Source organism: Microcebus murinus, chromosome 13 (genome assembly GCF_040939455.1).
Source record: "Microcebus murinus isolate Inina chromosome 13, M.murinus_Inina_mat1.0, whole genome shotgun sequence".
Taxonomy (NCBI): domain Eukaryota; kingdom Metazoa; phylum Chordata; class Mammalia; order Primates; family Cheirogaleidae; genus Microcebus; species Microcebus murinus.
The window spans coordinates 15941368-15953426 of record NC_134116.1 but is presented as its reverse complement, the minus strand read 5'-3'; the positions used below and the strand labels follow the sequence as shown (position 1 = coordinate 15953426).

At 39.5% G+C, this 12059-nt stretch overlaps 1 protein-coding gene across 2 annotated transcripts in view; it reads right to left on the bottom strand.

Annotated features, from left to right (window-relative positions):
* NALCN (sodium leak channel, non-selective) overlaps positions 1-8357 on the bottom strand; it is a 323837-nt gene extending 315480 nt beyond the window's left edge. Inside the window, exon 1 of one of the 2 annotated variants that reach the window (XM_076009294.1) lies at positions 8201-8357. The gene's annotated coding sequence lies outside the window, so the exon portion shown is untranslated. The remainder of the gene's footprint in view (positions 1-8200) is intronic. The other variant, XM_076009295.1, reaches the window with a different exon arrangement.
* Positions 8358-12059: the final 3702 nt, after the last annotated feature.

Below are 12059 nucleotides of genomic sequence, written 5' to 3'. Positions count from 1 at the left end.
CAGCAAGACTGCAAGGGCCACCCAAGGTGGGTGACCTCAGAGAAAGCCAAATATTTCAAAGGACCATCTCCAGAAACAGGCTCTGATTTTTTCTTTTCCTTTTGTCAACCCACTGATTAGAAACAGAAAATGGTTTCCCACTTTTTATACTGAATCTATTTCCTTAATCCCAAGAAAAAAGCAGCATGTTATTTGTCTCTGATTCTCTCTATAAATACTCCAAAATAGTGTTGTTACTTCACTAAAGATTGTTTGTTTTTTTTAATTGTGAAAATTGAATTTCCTTTGACCTTTAAAAGTTTTGGGGTTTAGTAAAGGGATTCAGTATAGCCTAAAACACCTCAACGTCCTTTTGTCATTGCACCTTACATGCCCAAACTAAAACTGTCCAGCAGTAGGAGAGAGAATGAGGTTGTATTTTTGTCACCTAAGTAACTGGATTTTTTAATTTTTCTTTTATTGTGGTAATAACATTTAACATTAGATCTCCCCTTTTAACAGATTTTTAAGTGCACAATACAATGTTAACTACAGGCCCAATGCTGTACTACAGGCCCAACATGATTTCTTCATGTTGTATTACTGAAACTTTCTACCTACCTACTGAAACTTACTACCTAGTGATTAGCACCTCCCCATTTCCCCTCCTCCTCCACCCCCAACCACTATTCTACTCTCTGCTTCTATGAATTTGACTATTTTAAATACCGTATTGACTACAAATTCTAGTAATCAGGTTGCACATGTAGGCTGAGCAGCTTCTCTGAGCCTCTACTCAGAAAATTCGACCCATTTAACAACCCCTTGCCATTCTTTCTAACTTTATAAAGGATATCCATTTAAATTTTTGAGTTATTCTGGGTACAACGTAGGTGTGGAGAAATTTTAAGAAATGAATGTCAAGGTGTTAAGAATCACCACAGGTTGACTGTGTGATTTTGTGAGAACATAAAGTTTCCTACTCCCAGAGTAGTTCCTAAAAGCCTCACCCATTCTCTGTGAGATGGCAGAGGTTTCAAAGGTTTTCATCATTCAATAGTACAGTGACAGATATTTTATTTTAATGAGTTGTTACTGTAATTTAAACATTACAAAAAGCCAGAAAGAGGATAGTTAGTTTTTTTGTCACTGCTTAATCTCCTAACATGAATCTGTAACGGTTGGATAAAGCAAGTGAATGGTTTAAAATAGCGATTTCCAGAACTTGCTACTACATTTAAATATTATAGAAAATCAAAGAGAAATCATTTTTTGTGTGTGGTTATTTCATTTTGCAATATGAATCCACAAACGATGGACAAAGAAGGGGAATGGTTTAAAATAATAAGTCCTAAAAATTGGTTAACATCTGAATTGTCTGGGGAGGTTCTTAAACATTCTCAATGCTATGGACTGAATGTTTATGTCTCCCCAAATATTATATATTGAAGTCCTAATCTTCAATGTATTTGGAGGTAGGGCCTTTGGGAGGTAATTAGGTCATGAGGGTGGGACGCTGATGAATAGGATCAGTGTCCTTATAAGAGGTGACATGAGAATAAGAGTGAGAATGAAAGTAAGAGTGAGAGAGGGGAAGGGAGGGAGGAGGGGAGGGGAAGGGAAGAGAGGGGAGGGGAGGGGAAGGGAAGGGAAGGGAAGGGAAGGGAAGGGAAGGGAAGGGAAGGGAAGGGAAGGGAAGGGAAGGGAAGGGAAGGGAAGGGAAGGGAAGGGAAGGGAAGGGAAGGGAAGGGAAGGGAAGGGAAGGGAAGGGAGGGAAGGGAGGGAAGGGAAGGGAAGGGAACTCTCTCAGCCATGTGAGGAAAGAGCAAGGAGGTAGCTGTCTGCAGACCAAGAAGAGAGCCCTCACCAGAAATCAGCCAGCACCTTGATCTTGGACTTGATCTTATAGTCTTCAGACTATAAGGAACAAATGTTTGTTAGTTTAAGCTCCCTGGTGTGTGGTATTTGTTATGGCAGCCCAAGCTGACTAAGCAACTCAAGCCCAAGCCTCCTTCACCTCAGACATAATAAATTAGAATCTTTAAGGGTGGAATAAAGGAAATAGTATTTTTAAAAAAACACTCTCCAGGTGATTCCCACACACCTCTCCCATCACTGGTCCCAAACTAATGAAGGGCTCTCTAGTGCTCAGAAGAGCACTTAACACTTAGTTTACATTGCATAGTAAGGACTCATTGTGTGGGGGAAAAATAAGAGTCTAATTATAAACAATATGTGAAAAATATAAATATGATAAAAAAATTTTATTTATAACTGTATGTACATACAGTATATTCTATTCTTAAGTTTTACTCACAGATCTTCAGGATTTACTAAAAAAATAACTAACTCGAATGCATGCTATATACAGGAGTACATTTTTGTGTTATGGAAAGATAACTGAGAAATTTGTTTTTGTTGGAATTTCTGTGATAATTTTCTAGTTTAGAATATACCTTTGAACAGCTATTCAATGTCTTCAAAGGAAGGAAGCAAAATGAAGTTGCCTACTTCAACTAAGTAGATTTTTAAATTGCATTCATTTTTTACTTAATAAGAGATAGAAGCTTGTTTCTGAGGATCCCCAGAGTTAAAATTTTTTTCTCCCTAAAATATTGACATATATTGAGCTGAGGGAACAAGAAAAGGTCTTCCAAATGCAGCAAGCACTATTTCTGGGAATTTAAATCCCTTATTTACAATGTATATTTTAATCTCTGTGCTTTAGCTCCTGGGAGAAATAATTAAGCAAGTTTCCATGTTTCCTTGTTTAAAAGAATCTCATCCATCCCAGTTTTACATTTAGGTGTTTTGTTTTTACACTGCCAGCAAATTTTGTAACAAATAATCACAGTATTTTAAGCTATTACTGACTAATATCATACCTAATACAAATTTGCATCTTGTCTGATATAGGATCCCATAATTTGCACTTTTCAAAAACAGCAATTCTTTTTTAAAAAATCCTTCCTCTACTGCAGAAATGATATGTGAAACTGATTTCATGTGAATTTCATAATAATAAAAAGAGAACAATTATGAAAAAAATAATGAAGCAAAGGATTTAACCTACAAATACTATTAATATTAACTGAAAGATAAAGTAACAATTATTTGTTTTATCAAGACATAAAATACAAGCAAAAATACCTCAAATCACCCAAGCTTGAAGATCTACACTTATTTTTAACCCATGACTCCCTTCATTTGCTTCATTCCCTTCATTTGCTTCATTCAGTCACCAAGTTCTGTTATCATTTGTTTCTATAGATACATCTTTATTATTCACCTCTTCATTTCCATTACCATAGTCTGATTCCAGTTTCTCATTCCTAGAATTTCATACCCAACTTCTCAGATACCTTCCTTCACTAACCTCCTTGTCATCATTCTTATTTCTTGGCATTCAAATGTATCCTATAGATACCTATAGATTAATATTTCTTCTTGGAATGCTGTAGCTATTAGTTTTATCTATCAGATCTAGAGATTTTCTATTTTATAGTGAATTTATCCATGTTTTCATTTTTAAGCCTTTATCTGCTTTCTTTTCCTCTCTAGTTCTGTTTTGTTGGTTTCTGTACTTTTTAAGCTGAAATGCTGACTCCTAATACCATTTTAGGTCACAGAACCCTTTGAGAAGACACTACCTGGTATCTATGGGCCATGTCTCCCCCACCCCTCAAAAATGCACACAATGCTTTTGGCTACACATACTATAATGCTATGATTATTAATGTATATAGGAGGACTATAATTATAACTTTATTAAAGATAGCAGCTTTTATTACTTTAAGGTCCTTTGTTTATATTTTGGAACTATTTTCTGATACTGAGCACTTCTACCTCACCTATTTTCGTACTGGTAGGACTTGCCTAGTATTTCTTCATCTATTTATTTTTCATTTTTTATCTATATTCATAAGAGAATTATCTTCTGGTATTTTCTAGGACTACACATCTACAGGATATTATTTTATTCTTTGCTGACAATTTTGGAGAGGGTGTACAAAGTCAATCTAAGTTTTCTATTTGTGGACGGGTAATTTTTTAATACTTGATCAGAATGCTGATATAATTTTTATCTTTTTATTGGTTTTCAAATCCAAAGTGTTCACCAGGCTCCATCTAGACATTGGCTACGTTTTATTAATTTTCCCTGGTATATGATAACCTATTTTAATCTGTATATTTAAATATTTTTTAATCTACAGGAAAAAATGATCTTATCTCACTTTAATACATGGCTGTGCTCCACTTGCTCTGATCTCTCTGTCAGGAAAAACAGTTATTTGTGTGTCTCCTTTGGCTGTCTTCCATACATATCATCCTCTCCCCAAACAAAGTCTGCTTTTCATCTCTTTCTCTGCATAATTGGAGACTCAATCTTGAACTCTGCATAAATGAGTCCTTTGGCTGCAGAGTTCTGGTCTTTCCTACTTCTAATTCTCCTTGCCCTCCTCCTTGGAACCTCACTCCTGCTCCCACCTGACCCTGGGGTCAATCTCTGTCATGAGCATATTCCATTGGTGTGGCTTCCCTTGCCCTGGGACTTCATGGAAAAACTGTTCCAGGAGCCAAGCAATCCTGTCTTACCAACTGCCTACTCTCAACATCAGCCTTCAGCCATGGGCTCTTCCAGAATTTCTTTTCCTTGATTCTCATACAAATCTCTTAGAAAGGGTATTGCGAACTGAACTTTAGCTTTGGCTAATGTTCAATTCCATCTATATTGGATCTACCAGAAAAGTCTTGGATTCTATAGCCTAGGAATGAAAGAAAGGTCCTCTTCTTCCTTTATCTGTGGGGGATACAGACTTTTCACTATATACACTCCTTTGATCATTTATTTGAAGTCTGAGTAGGAAAGCAAAAAGTAAAATTAGACTTCTGAACTCAACGGCCAATTTTCTAAAAGGCCTTGCACTGACTTCCCCCCCCCCCCAGCTTTCAACTTTTATAGCATTTCTGAAGTGGTTTTACTGTAAGAGGTATATTTTATCACCAGTTTTCAGATGAATTTGTTACAGGTCAAGTGCTTAGGCAGCACAAAGGACAAAAGCCCAAATTATTATTTTATCTTCTTTTAATCCTGTAAAAGAAAGAGGGTGAACCACAACTATTATTTAAAGGGAGAGTTACCCCAAAAACATATTTTTTGGTTTTTTTAGAGATGGGGTCTCACTCTCTTGCTGAGGCTGGAGTGCAGTGGTACAATCATAGTTTACTATAAGCTCAAACTCCTGGGCTCAAGCAATCCTCCCACCTGAGCCTCCCAAGTAGCTAGGACAATAGGCATGAGCCACCAATCCTGGCTAATTTTTAAATATTTTATAAAGAGGGAGGTCTGGTCTCAAACTTCTGGCCTTAAGGCAATCCTCCCACCTTGGCCTCCCAAAGTGGTGGTATTACAGACATAAGCTCAAAAGCATATTAATCAACTTATTCAAAACTATAATGTGAATTCCTTAGGAAATCATATGGGCAGATATAGATAATTATGGATATTTGGAGATATATATATACACACATATATATACACACACATACACAATGAATATGCATATCTATCCATAATCATTTAGATACTTCTTTTTTTCAGGATATTATTACTTGGAATTTATCATGAGAAAACATAAAATAGAAATAAATTTTCATACTTTATCTATTAAGACATCGTTTACAATGATGAAATATCAAAAAGAACAAATGTCCAATGATAAAGGTATATTTATATACATGTGACTATATTCATTGGGTATGGTGCTACATAGCCATTTATAATTTTTTAAGTAAGAAAACTATATAGAAATATTTTTAAATGCTTATGATAAATATTAAATGGGAAAACCAGTATAAAAGTTGTACAACACCCCGACTACAACTACCTATAGTCATGCTTTGATAAAGACTACAGAAAACACAGATATTCTGATCATTTGTGTTAGGTTGCTAGAACTATGGGCATTTATTTTTTCCTCTATGATTCTATCATCTTTGATTATTTTAGAATTGAAAATATAAGTTTAAAATATTCCAACGTTTGCACAGAAAGCATTTTGAAGGTGTAAAAATTCTTGCACAGGTCATTGAGACAAGTTAAAATTATATAACACTGGTCAAACTCTAAAATATTGATACCATAGGGCAGCGGGGCAGCTATTAATCTATTTAAGCTCAAACCATGGTTTCCAAGCCAGAATTATAAACTAGTACATCTCTCTGTATATCTCCCTGTTTATATATTTGTCTTTCTTGGCAGATTCTTAGGGTCTGGGTCCATCTCTTTTCCTCACTGGACACCCAGCTCCTGGTCCAGTGGTTGGATTATATTAATATCACGATATAAAGGTGTGGCTATGAATTTTTCGTCACAAACTTGACATCTACATGTGACTCTTTTCCCTTGGGTTAAATTTATACAGCCATGGAAATTCTGAATTTGATAAATAATAAAAATAAATATGTACCTGTGTGCAAAGATGCACACACACAATGTAGGCAGGAAAGACAAAAGCAGCAACTGGAACACATTTCAAAGAAATGCCATACCCAAAAAAGAAGAAAATGCTACTCAAAACTTCAATTTGCCGAACTGCAAGCAAATGGTGATATTTTGAGTAGGTATTTTCTTTTAAAAGTATATTGTTCTTCTTTTGAATATTCTGCAAGTCTTATCCAAAGTTCTATTACCGCCATTTTACAAGATATGATTTCTCCTCGATTTTTATGGACATTTTACCATAGTCCTTAAGTGACTGCACATTTATTCTGCAAAGATGCCATGTTTTCTACAAACATAAAAGAGGATCCAATGAGCATTTTTACTTTTTTAGTTTTTCTCCAAAGCCAGATTTTTCTTTCACCCTGTCTGGTTTTAGCAATGGCTGGGTCAAAATACATTATGGAACATTTAAAAATCCAATCTAGAAAGGCACACAGAATGAAAGCCAATCAGTCAGGAAATAAATATTTGTTGTTACTGAAGAGGTTTGATTTTTATTTACAATTGCTGAAACATAATCTTTGAATATGAAAAGCCCTCGTGCTGTATATCTGCCTCAGGGATAATGCCACATAGTTCACCTTCTCCTCTCCAGAGAGTATCACATCTTAGTTGCAGCTATGAAAATACGAATCATATATTTTTTTTAAAAAATAGCCACCTGTTAATTTTTGACCCCCTATTAGAGGTGTTTTCCACCAACCAGAACACAAAAGCTACCGGGACTCAACTCCTCTTTTCTCATCACCAGGGCAACTGGGCCTAGCTGATGACCACACAAACAGGAGATTAAGATGAAAACCTTCCAAGGCCTGCGAGTGCGTGTATTCTCACGTCCTTAATAACACAGTCCCTGCAAAATTACGTCTGAAACTGATAAATTTACCCTATGGTATTTCAAGAACTTGGGATCTGAGTTCAGAGTCATCACGCCATCCTGACAGAGGAATATTCAAGTCCGGGAGAAAACCCCTTGATCCTGGATCCAGGCCGGCGGTGGGATTCCGGCCAGGCCATCCACACTGGTTTTGCAAAGATTCAATGACAAAATGGTGTTGTTTGGCAAGACACTGCTTTGCTTGCTGTGTGGCCAAAGCCATGATAGCTGCTCCACCAGACCAATTAATAAAATGAGGGATATTTAGCAAATAGCAATCCGTAGGGGCATGGGGGTTGGGCAAAGCCACGGGGGCCTCTTGAAACCTGCTGGAGCAGGACTGCCCCCCACACCTGCGCGTTCGCCCAGAGGTTTACCGAGGCAGCGGCCGGGTGCGGAGTGGGCAGGTGCAGCCGCTGTCACGACGCGCGCCAGCCGCATCCCTAGCCACCTGCCCCCCTACACTTGCTAGCAGCCTAGGCGGGGCAGGCCCCAGGTCTTGCCAGCGCTCGGCGGCATGCAAGGCCCGCCAAGGCGCATCCCGCGGCGGGCGCCCCAAGCACCGGGCGCGCAGGGGCGGGAAGGGCGCACCGCGGCTCCCTGCTCAGCAGCCAGGCCGGTGTGGAGCCCCGCGCCCTGCGCAGTGCTGGGGGCGCCCTTCCCCTCCCCCGCGCCGGGCGCAGGCCCTGGGGCCCTCGGGCCCTCCACACCTCTGGCCGCCCCCGCGCCGCCCGGCTCGGCCCCGCCCGCGGACCGGCAGGCGCGCAGCCCGGGCCTCGGCGCAGGGCATGGCGACCGGCCGCGCCGCAGCCTCCCGGGCAGCAGCGGCAGTGACCAACCTGTAACCCCAGCGCTCAGAGCGGTCATGGTGCCCGCGGGCTGCGGCGGCGGCGGGATACGTGCGAGGCGCGGCGCCCACAGCGGCGGGGACGCGGCCCCGCACCTCCAGCGCTCCGTCGCGCGCTCGGCCGGCTGGGGCCGCGGCTCCGCGCTCGCCTGGCAACTGTGTGGCACCGCCGGGGCGGCGTGGCGGAGGGGGGGAGCGAGAGTTTTAGGGCCTTTTTTTTCCCCCCCCTTTTGAGTTGGATTTGCAGCAGAGGCTGCAAGGATGCAGAAGGCTGAAGGGAGGGAACCGCGGAGAAGGCTGCGCTGCAGTTGGTGGCGAGCGCGGGGTCGGTATTATCCAGTTCCTTCTCTCTGGCTGCCACCCTCAGTCAGTCTCACAGCAACAGCTGGGCTCTCCTCTGCCAGCTCGTCTGCGTCTTTCGTGCTCACCCGCACGGGAGCTGGGGATACACGGACTACACCCAGGGCCACAGCACAGAGAGCCCAGCAAGCCCAATGTGTGTGTGTTTGTGTGTGTGTGTGTGTGTGTGTGTGGTCTTCTTCACCGGACATATATGTGAAGATATTTCACCCTTGATTTGCTAAATAATAAATACATCAGCTACACTTATCATAGTTTTCTAAATATGTGGACATTTTCCCTTAACATTAAAATATATTGTCATGTGGATGAGCCTGAAGGTCCATTTATAAATGGATAGTTTTACCCACATGCCCTGTAAGTATATCCTGACAGTAAAGGGCATCTGAGGTTTCCCAGGGCTCCCAGCAGAGCAAGTTGAGGGAAATCCTGAATCTTAAGCACCATGCTTATGCCCAGGGGACATCCTCCCACTCAGTCCCACTCTCTCAAAGGTTTCCTTTGCAATGTAGTCAGATTATCAAAACCACCGAGGAACTCTTGACCAGTGATTTAGACTTCATGCACACAGGCGCATGAATAAATGGAGAGAGAAAACTGAACGAAGCTACCTCTAAAAGATAAATCCTAAACAAAGAGCAATTGCTATCACAAAATGTTATATCCAAAGGATAAAAGTGAAATTACACACACTTACACTTTAAAATTGTATTTTCTGGTTAAATGTAATTAATTGTTACCATATTTTAAAACCCATATTAGCACATTTTATTTTTTAAAGGAAAATTTAAAAATAATTGATATTTCATGAAATCCAGAGTCATGTGGATTTTTTTCAAATTTCTGAAGATTTCAAAAACAACTATGTAAAGAGCTAAGGTTTTTTTTAAATGTTAAAAATGTTTTTATTGATACATAATCTAGTATCTGTGCATATTTATATGCTACATGTAATATTTTGCTGCATGCATAGAATGAGTATTGATTATGTTAGTGTATTAATATTTATGGTGGTCATTAATACCCAGAATCCTCACCAGCATCTATTATTCTTTTGTCTTGTTAATAATAGTCATCCTAACTGTGGTTAGATATGGTTTGTTTTTTTTTTTTTTTTTTTTTTTTTTTTTTTTTTTTTGAGACAGAGTCTCGCTTTGTTGCCCAGGCTAGAGTGAGTGCCGTGGCGTCCTAGCTCACAGCAACCTCAAACTCCTGGGCTCGAGTGATCCTTCTGCCTCAGCCTCCCGGGTAGCTGGGACTACAGGCATGCGCCACCATGCCCGGCTAATTTTTTATATATATATATCAGTTGGCCAATTAATTTCTTTCTATTTATAGTAGAGACGGGGTCTCGCTCTTGCTCAGGCTGGTTTTGAACTCCTGACCTTGAGCAATCCGCCCGCCTCGGCCTCCCAAGAGCTAGGATTACAGGCGTGAGCCACAGCGCCCGGCCTAGATATGGTTTTAATTTGCATTTGCCTGGTGATTAGTGATGTTGAGCTTTTTTCCCTATACCTGTTGGCCATTGGTATGTCTTCTGTCTTCTTTTGAGAAATTTCTGTTTATGTCCTATGCCTGCTTTTTAATGAGATTGTTTGTTTGTTTTTTACTGTTGAGTTATTTGAGTTCCTTATATATTCTGGGTATTAGTGCCTTGTCAAATGAATAGTTTATATTTATTTCCTCCCATTGAACAGGTTTTCTCTTCATTCTGTTGATTATTTTCTTTGCCGTTCAGAAGCTTTTTAGTTTAATGTAGTCCCATTTGTCTATTTTTTGTTATTGTTGTTGTTGGTTATTCTTTTGAGGTCTTAGTCATAAAATCTTGGCCTAGATCAATGTCCCTAGTGTTTCTCCTATGTATTCTAGAGTTCTGGATCTTATGTTTAAGTCTTTAATCCATCTTGAGTTGATTTTTGTGTATAGTGAGAGATATAGGTCCAATTTCATTCTTCTGCTTGTGGATATCCAATTTTCCCAGCACCATTTATTGAAGAGGGTGTCTTTTCCCCAGCGTATGTTCTTGGTACTTTTGTCAAAATCAGTTGGTGGTAAATGTGTGGATTTGTTCCTGGAGTCTCTATTCTGTTCTATTTTTCAAAAGATCTGTCTTTAACTTCTATGTGTCTGTTTTTATACCAATACCCTGCTGTTTCAGTTGCTATAGTCTTGTAATACCCTTTAATGTCAGGTAATGTGATACCTCCAGCTTTGTTCCTTTTGATCAGGATTGCTTTGGCTAATCAGGCTCATTTTTGATTCCATATGAATTTTAGGATTGTTTTTTCTATTTCTGTGTAAAAATTACTTTATCATTTTCGTAGGGATTGTATTATAGTTGCAGATTGCTTTGGGAAGTATAATCATTTTAATAATATTAATTCTTCTGATTGGCCGGGCACGGTGGCCCACGCCTGTAATCCTAGAACTCTGGGAGGCCGAGGCAAGAGGATCGCTCAAGGTCAGGAGTTCAAAACCAGCCTGAGCAAGAGTGAGACACTGTCTCTACCAAAACCATAGAAAGAAATTAATTGGCCAACTAAAAATACATAGAAAAAATTAGCCGGGCATGGTGCCGCATGCCCGTAATTCCAGCTACTCTGTAGGCTGAGGCAGAAAGATTGCTTGAGCCCAGGAGTTTGAGGTTGCTGTGAGCTAGGCTGACACCATGGCACTCTAGCCTGGGAAACAGAGTGATACTCTGTCTCAAAAAAAGAAAAAAAATTTCTTCTCTTTCATGAGCATGAGATGTCTTTCTATTTGTTTGTGTCCTCTTTGATTTCTTTAACTGGTTTTGTAGTTTTCCTTGTAGAGGTCTTTCACTTTCTTGGTTAAATTTATTCCTAGGTATTTTATACTTTTTGTAGCTATTGTAAATGGGATTGCCTTCTTGGTTTCTTTCTCAGCTAGTTCATAACTGGTGTATAGAAACACCACTGATTTTTGTTTGTTAATTTTCTGGTAACTTTATTAAAATTATTTATCAGATCTACAAGTGTTTTAGTGGAGTCTTTAGGTTTATCTAGGTATAAGATCATGTCATCTGCATAAAGGGACAGTCTGACTTCCTCTTTTCCAATTTGGATGCTTTTTCTTTCTTTCTCTTGCCTGATTGCTCTGGCTAGGCCTTTCAGTGCTATGTTGAATAGGAGTGGTGAAAGTAGTCAACCTTGTCTTGTTCCGGTTCTTACAAGAAAGGCTTTTAGCTTTTCCCCATTCAGTACGATGTTAGTTATAGGTTTAGCATATATGGCCTTTGCAATGTTTAGGTATGTTCCTTCTCTGGCTGGTTTTTTCAAAGATTATATCACAAAGGGATGCTTAATTTTATCAAACGCTTTTTCTGCATCTATTGAGATGATCGCAAGATTTTTGTCCTTCATTCTGTTGTGATGGATCACATTTATTGATTTGGGTAAATTGAACCATCCTTGTATCCCTGGGATAAATCCCACTTGATCATGATGTATTATCTTTTTGATGTGCTATTG